The sequence below is a fragment of the Phalacrocorax aristotelis genome, chromosome 16 (genome assembly GCF_949628215.1).
Source record: "Phalacrocorax aristotelis chromosome 16, bGulAri2.1, whole genome shotgun sequence".
Lineage (NCBI taxonomy): Eukaryota > Metazoa > Chordata > Aves > Suliformes > Phalacrocoracidae > Phalacrocorax > Phalacrocorax aristotelis.
Window position 1 is genome coordinate 11,531,829 of NC_134291.1, and position 17,445 is coordinate 11,549,273.

The following is a 17,445-nucleotide window of genomic DNA, read 5'->3' on the forward strand; positions in this document are numbered from 1 at the left end:
ATTATAAAGCAGGCATATTACTAATAAAAAAATTAGTATTTGAGTCTGTTTCATATTTCACTTTCACAAGTATTTATCAGTAACAGTGGGGATGCACAGACAGGTGGTGCCAAGTTACTCAGCACACTGTTCCAGTATTTACTGCTGTAGAGGCAAAGACAATTCAACAACCCAAAAAACAATGGGACAATAATCAAATAATATAGAAAAAGGATACTTATATTTCATTCCACCCATTTAATTTTTATTTTTAAAGGCATTTGAAGCTTAAACAACTGGAATGATTCAGCTTTTATCTCTCAGCAATGACACTACGTTTTCATTGTTGTTTTTTCCATGGCTAGGAATATTTTGCTAGAAAGGAATGTGAGCCTTTCTGAATGAGTTACATAGAGATGGAACGGAGAGCTGATGCTTAAAAAAAGGAAAAATGTTGAGAAATATTCCATTAAACTTAATCACATTTTTTGCCTTTCATTTAAGAGAATTGTGTTTCTTTTTCTCTGTCAGAAATCTACATTTGGAATTGTACAGTGAACACTCTTAATTATGATCTTGCTCAAACTCAATTGAATTTCTCTCAGTCTCTATGTCTTTCTTTTTCTCCTGCTCCTGTTAATTAAGATAAATACGTCAGAAGTGTTATTGCTGAAGGGAAAGCTGTAGCAAGTGTCATCGGTCCCTGTGATATTTCCCATTTTGCCATGAGCTGCCACCAATGATTTAGGACCGAACGCCAAGGATTATATTAATCTTGATGAAATTAGCAAATGCTCTGTGATGTTGACATCCCTTGGTGCTAAATGACATTCCCCTGGCTGGACCGTTACCACCAAGAAAAAAATACTCTCTTCCTCAGAGGATAGCAGATGAGGGCATTAAGTGAAGACTTTTTTTTCCCCCAGAAAGGATGAAAGACAAATTCAAGTGTTACTTGCTATAAACATTTAGCCTCTATTTCAGCATCATTGGTGAAAATCTGTGACAGACTCTTAAGGGATATGAAAAAGCCCATGTGAGGCCAAGGGATGAAGGCAGAAGAGAATCCTATTCTATTTCTGCTTGATAAAGGACCACTGTTACATAAGTACATACTATGCAAGAAAGATTATCTTTAGAGCCAACATGCAATAGAAATAAAAATATGTTTTTTTCTTTAAAAGCACATTGCATAACTCTACCTGCAAACAGACATATGCCCACGTCCACCTACCGTACATCTTCCAGGATACAGGATTTTCCTAATACTTTCCCAGGCTGGCTCTGTACAGCAGCCACAGACAAAAATCACCTCAAAACCCCCCCCCCGCAAGCCTGGCAGCTAGAGCCTGTGCCAGGCTGAGCAGTGCTGTCTCCTTGTTCCCTTTGGTTTTTCACTACCCGTTTGTTCGCAGCCTGACTCAAGGTATCTATTGTCTTTTGTTCAGTCTGAGGGGCATGAGCTTCTTGTAATTCTCCATGTCTAACCTTGCTCAGCCCAGGAGATGTAGCAAATAACCTAGAGCTTTGTTGGGTTTAGGTTAAGCGCCTCATTAGTTACCTATTACACTTTGTTTTATTTGCACCAATGGGTAGCCAAGAGGTCAACTTGTGCGATTTCTTCATCTGTGTGATCATCTACACGCCTCTAGTGGCTACTTCTACTCCTAACATGGACTTATTTGTGATCTGACACATGACCAGATCCACTACGCACAGGACCAAAGACACCAATGCTTGCACAAGGTACTAAATAGCATATTGCACACTTCCAAAATTGCCCCTAAGCCTTTTAATGTAGTTCATATATGACCTGACAGCTGAATTAAACTCCAATTACCTCAGCTCCCACCAGATCTTTATTTCCACTGAATAAATATGCTCACAGTCTAGGAGGGCTAGTGCTCTGTCCTTAGAACCACCTCGTAACTTCTCCAGAGCTTCAGCTGGTTGCCTGGGAGCACGGCCATTTGCAGGATCAGGGTTTGCAATTGCTGTGCTGATGCATCTTAATACTGATGTGACCCTCAGTAAATTCTACAGTTTATGGATTTGCTGCCACTGCAATTTAAAAGCAGACAGTTCTCAGCAAGGTTGAATTAACACGTGTCAGCAGAGATTTACACAAGGATAGCTGATAACTTCCTGGCAGGAAAGGAGGAAGCTATTTTTGTATGAAAGCTGTAAGGAAAATGCAGAATCAAGGGAGAGGTGCAGACACCTTTTCAAAGGAGCGCAGCACCAAGTCTCATTTTTACATTTCTGATTTTCATCAGTCCGATATCAGGAGGGATTCTGTTAGACATTATCCTGCCAGTACAGCCCTCCATAAAAGGCAAAAAGGCTGTTCCTACAGTTGCAGGTACCTCTTTAACTGTCATCTGTATAAACTGTTTTCTGCTTTACGTTTTTAGGAAACAATCTTGAATTACTCTGCATTTTAATATCAAATAGAGGTTGTTTTTTGTTGTTTTTTTTTTAATGTCTACATGTAGCTGTAGCAATACATAACCTATCATAAAAATTCAAAGCACTGTTGTATTTGTAATAATGCTGTATTTATTAGGAGCCTGAGTAAGTGAATTTTTAGATTTTTTGTTGGGGCTTTAAACATATAAACATACATAAAATAATGTCTATGTAAAGGCTACAGAATGTGACCATAAAACCTAAGTTAAAGCAGATTCATCATGTTTTGTAAAAAGTATCAGACATGATGCCATACTCACTTAAACTATCAAATAAGACTACATGTGGTATATGAAATCGTTTGACAAGTAAAAAGACCCATGACCTACCCTATAAAGTTTACATACTCTATTGACTAGCTGTTGCTTAGTTTGATTTCCACTTAAAAAACAGTTCATGTGAAATAAAATCTCTCTCACCCTATTTAAGGCTTTCTGCTATGACTGATTAAGGATACTACATTTGGTTCCCGAGTACATTAAAGCCAGCAATGATAATTCTTTCTAGCACTACTGCTTTAACTCAAATGAATTGATTTTTCAAAGCTTTGCATTAGCATAGGAGAGAAATCTTTGAAAAAACCAAGCATTCAGGGACATTCACATACAGACGCAAATGGGCACATCAGTATAAGTTTACGTAAGTAAACTTACAGATGACTTAATGCATATGCAGAAGCGTTTGAAAAAATAATTATCCTATTGTCACACTTCTTATTTCCAGTGGAAAAATGTGTGCATACAGCTTTTATAATTCCTGGTCAAATGTGAATGAGTAGATCATGTAAGATTTAGATTTTGGGAGCTAGGTGTTGTTGGAATAAAATTTCTGCCTAGGAAAAGAAAAAAAATATTCTCCATAGAAAATAAATAATTGTCAAAAAGACCTCATCAGTAGGGGAGTGATGTTGGAGGTGGCTGTCCATATAGAATGTCTCCACTAAATCCCACGGAATGCCGCTCCACAGGATCTCCATCCACTGATTAAGACCACACTCCACTACAACAGGATTCAGCAGATAATTTATCTCCAGCATTATGGTGACATATTTCACGAATGTAACTCATGGCCAGGGCTTTTAACGTTGACTACTGAGATACTCTTCTGTAGAGCTACATACATTCTCTAGAAACAGTCTCCTATGATTTCTCAGCAGAGAACTTTAGAAATTGCAGCTTTAACCCTTAGCCACTTCAGGAAAAAAAACCCTATATATCTGTTGTCTGTTCAAACTACTGATGTTACTGATGTACTTCAATCCCAGACTATTCCTACTCCAGTGGACAGAATATAAGAGGCAGTTATAGGACAAGTCACTTTTTGCTAAGGTTAATGCCAGCACATCACCAGGCTTTTGGGGAAAATGCTCACATCAGTCTGGTCGATGTTTGCAGCCCTGGTCAGCATCCCACAGTGTCTGAGCTATGAAAGCAGTTGGGTACTGTCAGATATAAACTGTGTGACGATTGTCAGTTGCTCTTCTAGAAAATTATCCAAAATGTGTTTAAACATTTACTTCCTTGCTCTTGCATAGGAATTAGAGGTGGCTAGAAATTTCTTATCAGGAAACTGTTTCAATTACCCACCAAAAGCTTTGCAATAAATAGCAAAGAAAATAGCAAATTTTCCTTTATGGAAAGGAAAATGGATTCTGAAGCAGGACGAGGAAATGGAAAAGGAAAAATTTGCCAATATCTGAAGTTTTCCTAATGTCTGCAGGTAGGATTGTGTGTTAACTGTTACTAGAAAGGATTTTAAAGACATTTAAAATGGGCTCAACTCCTGCTATCAACATAGCAAGAGCGAAATGCTTTTAAAAATTGTGCTATTTCTTCTTAACTACAATTTTTGTTGTCAGTCCGGTTCTGACCAACCCATTCCATCAATCATTTTATCAAGAAAAACTCCAAGTGAATTTGAAGACACTACCGAGATAAAAGGATCTCATGTTTCATTCATAACATTAATAGTTATACTAAAGCTCTCCTTGTACTCACGGAAAGTAATTAAAGCAACTAAAAGCTATTAGAAAATTGAGTTTACAAGAGAAAGTTTGTCAACTTCTATTACCTGTTTTATTTGTGCAAGACGGCAGCTGTCTTAGACCAATTCAGCTCACGCTGCCACACTTGAGGTGCAACAGTTCAAAAGACACCAGTCACGTCAGAGTCTACATGTCCACATGCAAGCACGCAGGCAGAAATAGGACGGCTCCTGCAGAGGCAAGTACGAGCATCATCTTTAGTCACTGATTAGACCGCACTAAGCTGCGTAGTAGCTAATTCTTTAGCATTCTCAACATCAGTCACTTCTAATTCTCGTAATTCAAGTCAGCAGCAGCTTGGTGAGCCAACTCATTCTCCTATTAGTCCGCAGCATGTGCCACTGCCTCGCGAGCAGCGCACAATTCACCGGGCGAGATCAATACTATTGATTGCTTACTTAGGGGGTGCATCAACAGTCACTCCCAATGAGGCCAAATCTACCTCACTGCAGCAGCACCAAGTCCAGCTCGTTCACAACACAGCAAGTACAAATCTGATGCCTTGAGGCCCCGAGTTAGTAAATTTAAATTCTTCTGGCCAGCAGCAAAACCAAAACATGCTGTAGCACAAGGCGCTCCCATTAAGACAACAAATAAGATAATTCTAATGATGCTGAAACACTGACGACTTGATCATCACTATCAAGGGCAACTTGCTTTTCTTGTAGATTAAAAACAGAGAAATTACCTTGCACACCTGCCTAGTCTGGATCCATTAAAAGCAGTGGTATGCAACGTCTTTCGCTTAAGTTTTGGATTATCCAGTTATCAACCGGAGCCAGGAACACTTAAAAAGTTCTCTCCCAAAATTCAAACCTAAACTTTGCAAAGCTGAGAGTGCTTGAACATGGAAATCTGGACTGATCTACTATAAGGAACACAGAGTTGGGGAAAAAAGAATCACGTTGAGACTAGAAGCAGAATTCAACTACAGCTTTCAATGTCAGAGCTATGCTTTAATGTTTTTTAGATTCCAATTATCACAATTAGGAGAGGAAGAAATTTACTAAGATTCATCATTTCATTTTCATTCATAAAAAAGGCAAATCTCTTGCTGATTAACTTTGTTCTGTGTTTGATGCTGTGATGATGAGGCACAGTGAAAGAGGGTAAGTAAATAGAATAAATGGAAGGAAGATTGGTTTCAAGCCCCTACAAAGAATTACCAAGTGACATTTATTATCATCACACCATATTTGTGGTTTCAACACCAGGTTTTCTTTTGCTGTTTGAGTGCTATCTATTGCCTTTACAAGCATCATCTTTCAGAGTTGCCCAACTGAAGTTAACAACAAAGCAGCACAACTGGATAAAGCCTGGCAGGTTTGTTTTAATACTGGCTTTGCTCTGCAAAGGCTGGATGAGCCCAAAACTCCACACAAGTCCCACTAGGTGCCATCTCAACAGACCTGAAATGATCTGAAAATTTCAAGAAACATCACATGGCATTCCAGAACTCAGTTTCACAGGGCAGTGTTTAAAAGTTGCTTCAAACAACAGCAAAATGGAAAGAAAGAAGGAAGAGAAAGAGACTATTACAACAAAGGAGATACTGGTGAAACATCTGCCTACCCACTTGGGGGACTTATCCTCATCAGTTTGGGATACCCAATGATTTTGTTATTAATTGCAGTCTAAAAAAACCCTTCTATTCCAGGAAGACACTGGTAAAATCATCAGCTAAAGTAGCATGGACTAATACCGCTGACGGCCCAACCAAGGGGTTAAACTCTAAACTTTTGCCTTCATGCATTGAAAGCAAGAAAATGGACATAAATTAAACCAATAAGCCCATGAATTAAATGGTGGTAATCAAACATCAGACAGGAGAGAAGAATAAGCCCCATAACTTACCGTTAAGCATTTTAAAGCTAGTAGTAGATGGATACTTACAGCTTTAGGGACAGGTGCAAATCTTAGCAGGCTGCACAGTCTCAAACAGCCTGCAGTAACCTCCAGGATTTGTTCTTTAGAGGGTAACAAAGCTCCTAGGTGCCTTTCCCTCCCTTCTTGCCTCTCCATCCAAGGCACTGGGGACAGGCAGAATACACAAGTCTAGTTCAAAGCATAGACAACAGATGTACAAAAGGATTTGGAAAAGGAAAGACACTGCTCTTTCGTCTGGGATTTGGGTCTGATTGGACGTTAAAGGGAATTGTGCAGCCACACTGCTGGGCTGACAAAGCACTTCGTTTATACTAGTCAATAAGTGAAGACACTGCCATGTTATTCACAATATTAGTGATTCAGTAGGGTTGAGTGCATTATCCAGTATGTACCCTTCAAAAAGTAATAAAAACCCCAAACAACTGTCTGCAGCATTTGAAAGTTGTTGTAACCAGCAGTACAGGAGCAAAATGCAAGGTAAGGTACTTTATAATTGTTCTAGGATGTTATGATCACTTGTGAAAGGCAAGATTGAGGTTTGTGTATCTAGGGAAAATGGACTCCTCAGAAACCTGATCAGTAGCAGCACAGACAAAAACAAAGGGGAAACCCATTAATCTTGCAAACAGAAGAAATAACAGAGCTTAGAGACAAAATTTAATGGGCAGCTCTGATACAAATAACATACCGAGTACCTAAACTACAAAGGGCGGGAGCTACATGGCCAGGCATGATAATACTTCTGGGCTGTTCTGCAATAATGAAATAACCTTATGCAACGGTTGTATCTCTTATCTGCAAGACAGCAACTCCTGCAGATCTTGAGAACTCTAATTACTTAAATTTACTGCTTATCAATTGTATCAGTGAAGCACTATAGAGCAGCCTGGATCGACTTGTAAAGTCATCTCTATGCAAGTCATTCTCAAAGAACAATGAAAGCTGCTTCTGCTTTGGCTGCGAGAACAGCTTCATCTCACTTTAGTTCTTAATGATTTCTCCTTTTGTAATATTTTACACAATTCAACAAAGCCTACGGTGCTTTTATTTATCCCCTGTGATGCAGTGCACAATCACAATTATGGCCTCTATCATGACTGCATAAATATAACACTTCAGTCAGGTTTCCGGGGTGAATAATTTTACTTCCATGATTAACATTTTTCTCCCCAGAAAATGGAAAACATTTGCTTTAAGTTCCTTGCTTCTTTGTATATTTTGCTAATAAACCAATTTGTTGTAACAGGTATGAAAAAACAAGATGCTTTTCTGTCTTCAAATAAATTTAATGAAATGTAATCTCATATTCAAAAAAAAAAATCAGAACACACTACTAAGCCATAGTCCTGAACATGCAATGAAGTTTGCTTGTTTTTCAAACAAAATACTCAAAAATCAAAACTCTTCAATTCTATTCAAATCGACTGGTCATTTCACCAAAGAGCAAAATAAAATATTGAACCGCTTTGATTGACAAGATTAGACTTTGTCATAAAATCAAATTTGTATTCCACAGGTAATCCAGTCATTTCCAAGTATCAAGTCAGTATGAAAAACCTGAACTGGAATTAAGAAATCATCCAAACAACTTCTTGGTTAATCTCACAAAGCATAAAATGAAAGCAAGAAATTCTAAAGGTATTATTTTGACTTTATTCTGCTGGAAAATAAACACGCTTTCTGAAAACAATTCCTTATTTGATGGAATTACTCTTTGTGATCAAAAACAGTAGTTAAAATTTTCAGCCAGCTCCAACAAAGATGTTTTCAAATACGTTCTCTGCTATTAAGTTCATTACTTGGATTTTATAAGATGACAGACAGTAAAATTTAACACAGATAATTATTTGAATTCAAAAGCCTTTAACACTTAAATTGACATGCCATCTTGGAGTCAGAAGAATATTTTCAGCTCATTCTTTTGAATACCATCCACTTTGCCATTCAGTTTAATGTAACTATCAAGCAATTAACATACCACTCGTTTTATTCTGAGATTTTCATTCATTCTACCAGACCGCCACTAAAATGTTCAATTCATTTACTTTACAGATTACCATTAAAAAGCCATTAAATTTGCCATAGAAAAGACTAGTAGAGACCAAGTCTTATATCGAGAATACCATTAAAGTTCAACTAAATGCCCCTAATTACTCTATTTTAGCAACAGTAATTACTATTTGTAACCGACGTGAAGGATTTAATAAAATTATTGGATTCTACTGTTTTACGAGTAATTGCAACACATCCATCAAGACAGCACACACCCCAGTGGGTCCAGTATCATATTTGGGCACAGACAGAACTACCTGTTTCGGTGACCTCTCCAGTCCGATAAATCTTGCCAACATCTAGTTCTTCCCTGACCCTGTGTTCTGTCCTTAGTATGGGTTTCAGTCTGTGCTCTGCTTCCGACCTTGAAATTGTCAGTTTATAAGACTTGAATGAATAAAAGAAACACCAAAGAATCTCCTACACGATCTCCTTAGTTTGACAACAAATACAAGTTACCTAAGTATGTAATTATTGGTTAATTAGCAGGTGTTTGTACTTTAGGCACACACAGATCAGGAAAACCCAGTCAATACTGAAGACACAAATTCTCAGAGAAGATGGTAAGCTGAAATATATGCATCAGCCTTATAGATAAGCCAAGAGATAGTCTGAAACACACATTGATTTGGTCCTCTCACCCTTACCTATTTAAAATGTGACACAAACACAACCTTCTTTACCACAAAATGATAGCGTAAGAGAGGCACTTTTGCCTCTAACAGCTTCCAGAAGAGGATACCTAGACGGAGTTTGAGAGGTAAGCAAGACTCAGAGGATCCATGTTGCTTTCCAAGAACTAAATCCCTGTGCACAGATATGTTTCCCATAGGTACGCACAGAGGACAGACTGGTCACTGTGAACAGGTAATTGTGAATACACCACATAACGTTTCTGAGGAAAAGATCTTCTTCCCCTCCAAACATTAGACACTTAAATAAATGCAACTTGATTTTAGAGAAGTTGAGAACCTTCTGAAAAAATGTGGAACATCTTAACAGCAAAACATTTATTTAGGTGCCTAAATTTATGTTTGTGAGATCTGGCATCAGGCTTGGTTGTTTCCCCCTCCCTTCCCCCCCATTCTTAAATGCTTAAACAAGTAAGAACAAGGCAAAGGACCTGAAAAAGAACTTCCCATTTCCTGCAGCTCTGCTCCATGCAGCAGCTTGCATGCTTTTTGACTGCAATTAAAACACAATAGCAATGCATTTTTTACTCCAGCTCTGTTAGGACAGAAGGGGACGAGAAAGTCCCCTTAGGAATACCGACTGAAAACAACAAAAAAAAAAAGCTGAAGATTTTAAAATCTTGAAGGAGATGTTAAATTGAAACCAGTTCTTAAAAATGTAATTTTTAATTTATTTTTTTTTTACTTGCAAACTTCTTTGCAAAAACACAAGCATATTGTTACAGTCGCAGCTTATGGTACAGTGTGATTTTTACCTTTGAGACAAAGATTGTCATTGCTCTAGGAAAAGAAGAAAGGGTCTAATTTTCATAAGAAGTGAACACAAAGAATTTCTGCTGAAGTCAAGTATAGCTGTGGGCACTCCAGATCTCTTGAAACAAAATATATCATGCTCAGCCATTGTTCATAGTGTTCGCCTATTTATGCATAAACAAAAAAGGGGCTATTCCCATAGGATGGGTTAGTTTTTTTTAATATCAATGTTCAGCTTTTAAATTATTATATGGAAAGAATAGACACACTGCCAAATTCCAAAGAAAAGTTAAAATTCCCCCAAGTACAGTTACCTTAAGGGAAAAAAAACCAAACCAAAAAAACCCACCAAACTCCCCAGAACACCTCACCTTCACTGTAACTATTCAGTCAAAACCAGGAAGTCATAACACTCTTCAAATACTCTCTTCCCACATTAAGCCTCTACCCTTAACACTTGCTAATTAATAATCGTTGCTCTGTAAGGCTCAGAGAAAGCACTGGTTAGAACTCACACCTCAGTCCCTACTTGGGATTGGGTTGTTCAGATCCGCACACCACAGCCCCAGCTCAAGTGCCAGCCTTTGCAACAAGCACCTGCAACTCTCATCTTTCCTGTCAAAGCACGGATGGAGATACATACTCTTCACTATTTTACCAGTCAGACAGCAAAGCATCAGTTCAATTACTGTAGTTACCTCCGTTTTTTAAGTATTATTAAAGCTGGGATGCTTTTTCCCATGACCCACATATACCCAGAAGCAGAGTCTAACCAGGGCACAGGTTTTTTTCAAGTGTCCTTGCAGCATCAGGTACCATTTCAGTGATGACATTAGTAACTCCAGGTGTGTCACATTAATTGGAAGAGGAGAAATAAGGTGAGAGCACTACATTTTTATGCTTATTAATCTTCAGTAAGTAACACATGTTCCTGCGAGGCTGAATAAAGCAGAAGATTTGGATTTTTGATAACAAGTAGCCAGACAGAATCACTAAAACCAGACAATATTGAATTGGATCAGTGACTATTTCTTGAAAATTCACCCAACATGATAAAAATATTTATCCAGCCACTAAAAAAAAATAAAAAGTTACCTGGAATATTTTATGATTTAAGATGAATTGGTAAACATGATTTGTATGCATGTTCAGCTACTTGTGAGTCTGAAGAACACATGCCTTGTTTTTCTAGAGGAATATAACATGAAAAACTGGGGGCAGAGGAAACACGAGCACCCCCTTGAACAGGGCTGTTCAAGGTGGGACAGGAGAGGGGCATCATGAACTGAGCAAGATATAAGGGGAGAGACTGGGCTGCTCAGAGGAGCAAGAGGGATTCTCCACCTGCCTTTCCTTTCCTTGCCCACCTCTCTCGCTTGCCACCTCAGAGGAGTGCGCACTTTACCCTCAATTTAATGCACAGCAGGATGTTGAGGCAATTCTTCAGATCAATTCTGGCATCATTCCAGGTTGGCAGCAGGGAACAATGAAGTCTTTTTAGATTTATTTGTTCAATTGGCATAAAACGATGAATATAAAGCTAAAAATAAATGTGTTGAGAGCACCAAGTATAAAGACTGCAGGTAGTGCTCTGTTGCAAACTCTTGACTGGTGAAGGGTGCCTGGAGAATGGTGTTGTTGCCCTCTCACAGCTTTGAGTCTGCATTTTAAGACCCTTGTTAAATTACCATCAAAGTCTACAGAAAGGCTGTCTCCCCCTCATCACGATCTATCTGTCCATCATCCCTCTCCAAAGCAGTTCAGAGACAGACATGATAGACAAAGACAGACAAGACTTTCTTATATGTGGGATCATCACATTGCAATAGTTTGTCTTTTAGAAGTGTTTACTAAGTTGCAGTGAAAACATTCCAGAAATAGGTGCCTTTCTTGCAGCGTGAACGCTACAACATCATCACGTCTGTTCACCATTGCCATTAACTGACAAATCATCTCCAAAGCGTTCTAATGTTCTCAAAGCCATTTTGTTCAGAAACAAGAGCCCAGATGTTTTATTCCAGCCAATGTTGTATTTCAACAATTGTTTAATTTTCAATAGCTTTTGCAAAGATTATATGGTTTGATACTTGCAGACACCCAAAACTTCCTATTGCTAACAGGCTCACTGCATGCTCACTTTGGATAGACACTGGAGTGCCTAAACCTAGGCACGGAAATTTCTCATCACCTATATTTGGACTGAGAATTCACCTAACAAGCTATTCACTCTAATTCACAGAGAACAACCATCAAGCCCAAAAAATCGCTACAAGCAGAAACTGTAGGGGGTTTATAACATGTTTGTTAGATGTTTTCTTAAAGATCCGGGTCAGTAAATACACACAAACACAGAGAATCACGTAGGTTGGAACAGACCTTTAAAATCACTGAGTCTAACCATAAACTTAACCCTGCCAGTTCACCGCTAAACCACGTGCCTTAGCACCACATCCAAACATCTTATAAATACCAGCAGGGACGGTGACTCCCCCACCTCTCTGGGCAGCCTGTGCCAAGGCCTGACCACTCTTGCAGGGAAGACATTTTCCCTCACACCCAACCTAAACCTCCCCTGACGCAGCTTGAGGCTGTTTCCTCTCGTCCTGTCACTGGTGACTTGGGAGAAGAGACCAACACCCCCCCCCCCCCTCCAGCCTCTCTCAGGCAGCTGCAGAGAGCGAGAAGAGCTCCCCTCAGCCTCCTCTTCTCCAGGCTAAACCCCCCCAGCTCCCTCAGCTGCTCCCCAGCACACTTGTGCTCCAGACCCTGCCCCAGCCCCGCTGCCCTTCTCTGGACACGCTCCAGCCCCTCAAGGCCCTTCTTGTCCCGAGGGGCCCAAACCTGAGCCCAGCATTCGAGGTGGGGCCTCCCCAGTGCCGAGCACAGGGGCCCCATCCCTGCCCTGCTCCTGCTGGCCACACCAGTGCTGACACAAGCCCGGGGGCTGGTGGCCTCCTTGGCCACCTGGGCACTGCTGGCTCATGCCCAGCCGGCTGTCAGCCAGCACCCCCAGGGCCTTCTCCGCCGGGCACTTTCCAGCCCCTCTGCCCCGGGCCTGGAGCGTTGCCTGGGGTTGGTGTGACCCAAGGGCAGGACCTGGCCCTTGGCCTTGTTAAACCTCACACAGTTGGCCTCGGCCCATTAATACAGCCTGTCCAGGTCCCTCTGCAGAGCCTTCCTGCCCTCAAGCAGATCGAGACCCTGCACAACTTGGTGTCATCTGCAAGCTTTCTGAGGGTGCACTCAATCCCCCTCATCCAGACCATTGATAAAGATACTAAACAGAACCAGCCCCAACCCTGAGCCCTGGGGAACACACCTGTGCTGCATGCATTTGTGTAGAGGCACGTCAGCTGGGCTGTCGCCTCTATCACCTTCTTAGAGGAACACCCCCTAACTCCTTTGAGGTGTTTCACTTGTGTTCCCCTCTTGGCTCCTGTTACCTCGGTAGCCCCTGGCTCATCCCCATAGAACTTCAGCCGGGCTCCGGTGAACCCGGCGCATCGCAGACGCGGGCTGAGTGCACTCGCTAGCACCCCTTCCTTCTAACCTTGGCGTGCTGTCCCTCAGCTTCTCGGGCAAGCCTGATATTAACCCCCTCCCACTTCAAGTCCAGTTTAAAATTAGCAATTAATATGGAGGTGGGTGTGAAATTCAAGTGGGAAATCAAAATATTATTCAAATCAGGAAAGTGCAAGTTGGTACTTGTTTTATTTCATAGTATCCCTGGTAGATTGCTGAAGTTCTTTGTATTTTCACTTTCCAACTTTACCCAATGAAAAGCTCAATATTAAGTCAGTTCTAATTTTTTTTTTAAATTCCTAGAATCCCAAAGTCTTACAGTTAGAAAGTTGTGAAACTTTTTTCTTTTTGTCATTAGTATGGGTGAGGACTTTCTGTCCACAGAATCAGAAGGTGTCATCCTCGGCGGATTGCTCACCATTACAGTGCCACCTAGCAATCTTTCACAAGGCTATCATGTAAAAGAAGATGCCACATATAGAAAGATTAGGCTTCTTTGCAAGGAGTAAGAAAATTGAGCAAAAATGGTACTTGTGCGGAAGTGCTTGTAAAGGAAACCCTTAATTTTACAGCTGGAAGTTAGTCCACATAATATGTAGTAATGGAAACTTGTCACCTCAGTATATTATCCTCGAGTACTCCGTTTGCTTTCATAAAGGAAGACTTTTTCAATATCAACTTCAGATACCTCTTCTCTAGGGTGTCAATTTTTCTCCCTGCATTCTAATAAACTTGGTAAGCTAAGTCTAATAACTGAACTCACTCAGAAACATGCGAAAGTAACAAGAAAGGTCAGGTCCTAATTGGGCATGTGTTTGCATAAGGACACAACATGCAGTATATGTACCCCCCCAGAGGCTGACTGGAGCTGAGTGTACACAGTGCGCAAGCCTCAGGGGTATGGATACCTTCCCCTGTGCTGTCCCTGGAAATCCCTTCCTCCCAACCCATCCCCCTCCAGTTATTAGCTCATGCTACGCCTGTGTACAAATACCAATTTAAAGAGCAATTTACTGGAACTTTGAAAACACAGACATCAGGGTTTAAAGCTGATAAAGTGAGCTCTGCATTCAGTTAAACTCTTGCTTGGGGCATGTCTGATTTTCAATGATTAATAACTATTGCAATGATTTCTATAGCTCAGCATTTGCCAAGAGACAAGGGAGCAAACACTCCTCACAGCACCGCACATAAGGAAAGGGATGCCTTGTAACTGCCAGCATCCCTCTCCCTTATGCCTTGAATTATACCCTACTCAAAAGGCACAAATGCTTTCAGCAACGGTGCAGATAGCAGCTAACGCAAAACATTACCAAAGACATAATTTTATCTTGCCGTACTATGTGAAGACTTGCAGAACTTGATTTCCAGAGCTGCTGAGATGGTAATCAACTCGCATCCATTTACACTGCCCAGTTATGAACATTTCAATTGTGCCTTATTGAGATAGAAGATAATTTAGCAGACTCCAGACCACTGGTTCAGAGGCCTGTTATTTAATGCTAGTACTTAAAAATACATTCATGTTGAACATTTATGTTGGATCTGGAAAGTCTGACAGTGTGGTCCTGCTGGCAAAGGCCTTGCAGGATTTAAATTGATTTTTCAGATATACGTGCCTTCTCACCTAATTTATATTTTCTGCCTAGTTTGCTTAAGGGCCTTAATTCAGTGACTGTGCAGCGCGCTCCAGAAGTGTACTGTTTGAGGCTATACAACTGCATCATATTGAGGAGATGATATTGTCTCCAGTTCTCCACTCTGCTGGGAGCTGTTTTACACTGTTAGTACCACGAGGTCTGCTTTGCTCATGGGCTGTTTAGTACATAAGCCCACCTGCTAGGTATTGCAGAAGAGCCAACGAGTCACAGGGATTAATTGGATAAACCATATGAAGTTAAAGCTTGCCTAGACAACTGCCAGCTCCTGCCCTCAGACATATTTCCCCCCTCCTGTCCTGTTTTACCCTGAAGTCCTAAGAATCCCGATTGTAAATTGTGATCATTACCTCAGCTGTTTGCTTCCAGGGAGGTTTGTTAATTCTGGCTTTCTAATCTAGCTAAAAGAGCCAAGCTAACCTCCCAGTCTGGTGCAGGGCGATTCCCCCACACAGACAGGATTATTCAATTTTTGGAGCTTCCAGTACTGGAGATTGGAGAGCATTTTCTTCTGAGTTCAACTTTTAGGCTAAATATGTACTGTCAGCTTCAGGGAAAATAAAAGAAACAAACCCACATTGTACCATGTCTGCCCACCTGCTGACCTAAGTGTTTGCCATTAAAAAAAACAAACCAACATAAAACAACCTACCATTTTTTGACAACTGTGTTATAATGGCACAAGAGCTCCTGTAGGTAAATGTCAGCATTTCCATTAACCACCCAGAGAAACACTGATGTGAAATTAGCTGACTTCTGGTCATGGAGCCAGCTGGTTTCCCTCGCTCTGGCATCAGCGGTCTCAGCAGATGGACATTGGACTCGATGGGTTTAACAATTTACCTTTAACCTCCCAGCCAGAGCACAGCTCCCAGCCCAAGAGCCTGCAGGAAGCAGGCACTGCCGCAGTCTGCCCAGCTTGGGAGGAGGCCTTCAGGATCCAGAAATAGCACACTAGGCTGTTTGACAAGTCCTGACTCTGTGCTTCAAATATTATCAATATTTGGCAGCAAACTTCATTTAATTAACAATCTCTTACTTTAAAAGCAGATATATTCGTTTAATGAAAAACAGTCCTGCTGCTTTGAAGAATTCAGAGCAAGATGAAGCTGGCACCTAATGATAATTCTAAGAAGCCTCATTGCACCTTCTCAGCAAAGCTGTTCAAAAGCCCTGTTTCATTCCCTTCTCTGATCAGTGGATTGTACACTGCTTTCAAGCTATAATACACATTTTGCTTTTTGATGATGCAATGAAGAAGTTGATGTAAATAAGTAAAAGGTGATGTCTTTGGAAAGCATACTTTTAGAGAAGGGGGAACTCTAAGATTACTTTGTAGAAAGCTGGAAACTCTTTAAACTGTATCATGGCACACTTTCATAATGGAATCTAAGTTGTATGAAATATCAGAGATTAAGGTTTAAAAGTTTAACAAAAATGCAATTAGATTTGTAAAAATGTTTGTGAGAGATTATGCAGCAATGTCGCTATGTTTTTTACTCTCATTTAATGTGTCATTAAGACATACAAAATTCTTCCTTAGTCTATCCATCAGCACTGTTATCTCCAGCATGGCAGGAGCCTTGAACGAGAGAGCAAGATAGCTCTGAGGTACTGGACATGCTCAGACACACACGAACAAACAAAAATCCCCACCAAAACCAAATGCCAAACAGCTACCATCAATGAAGTAAAACAAGCCTGGGTTTAAGAAATCCAGCTCATGAAATGCTGGTAAGCAGGGACATGCTTCCTGCTCTTTAACATTTAGCTTTCAATATGGATGAAAATTCACTACACACTAATCTTTTTAGAAAACTGAATTATCACCAGTTTCTGTCATAATCAATGTGGCAGATGGCTTGGTTTTCCTAGATAGATGACAGTATTAGAAACGTTTTGAGGGAGTCATATATTCACACATAAAGCTCTAGCATTCTTTATCTGAAAAAGTTTACATTCCCTTTACATGCTGCTAATAACGTCTCATAAAATTTAAGAAATTAATTATTGTCAACTGATCTCTAAAGGCAAATTGCTTAAGGTTATTGTAATTCCACTTTGATCCACATTAAAACTTCCATGTTGGTATTGATTTCTCTTAGACTCCACATACAGAGTTTATGTTTAAAAAAAAAAAAGAAAGAAATGATTGGTAATGAATTGACACTACCTTAAAGTGGCTGAAATTCTTATCACCACCCACAAAATTTTGCCTATATCTTAAATAGTTATAATTATTCCAAGAGACCCATAAGAGGTGTTTTCCTACCCACCCTTTGGAATAAACAAGTTTGAAATCAAGTTAAACCTTAGTAGTAGGTCTGAGTCCAGCTCTACAGCCCACTCCCCAGCCTGTTCAAGCAAATGCAAACAATTAAACTCTGAA

General features: G+C 40.2%; 1 long non-coding RNA gene across 2 annotated transcripts in view; it reads right to left on the minus strand.

Annotated features, from left to right (window-relative positions):
* Positions 1–15,886, minus strand: part of LOC142065316 (uncharacterized) — a 51,077-nt gene extending 35,191 nt beyond the window's left edge. For both annotated transcript variants that reach the window (XR_012663346.1, XR_012663347.1), the window contains exon 1: positions 15,709–15,886. This is a non-coding gene — a long non-coding RNA (uncharacterized LOC142065316). The remainder of the gene's footprint in view (positions 1–15,708) is intronic.
* Positions 15,887–17,445: the final 1,559 nt, after the last annotated feature.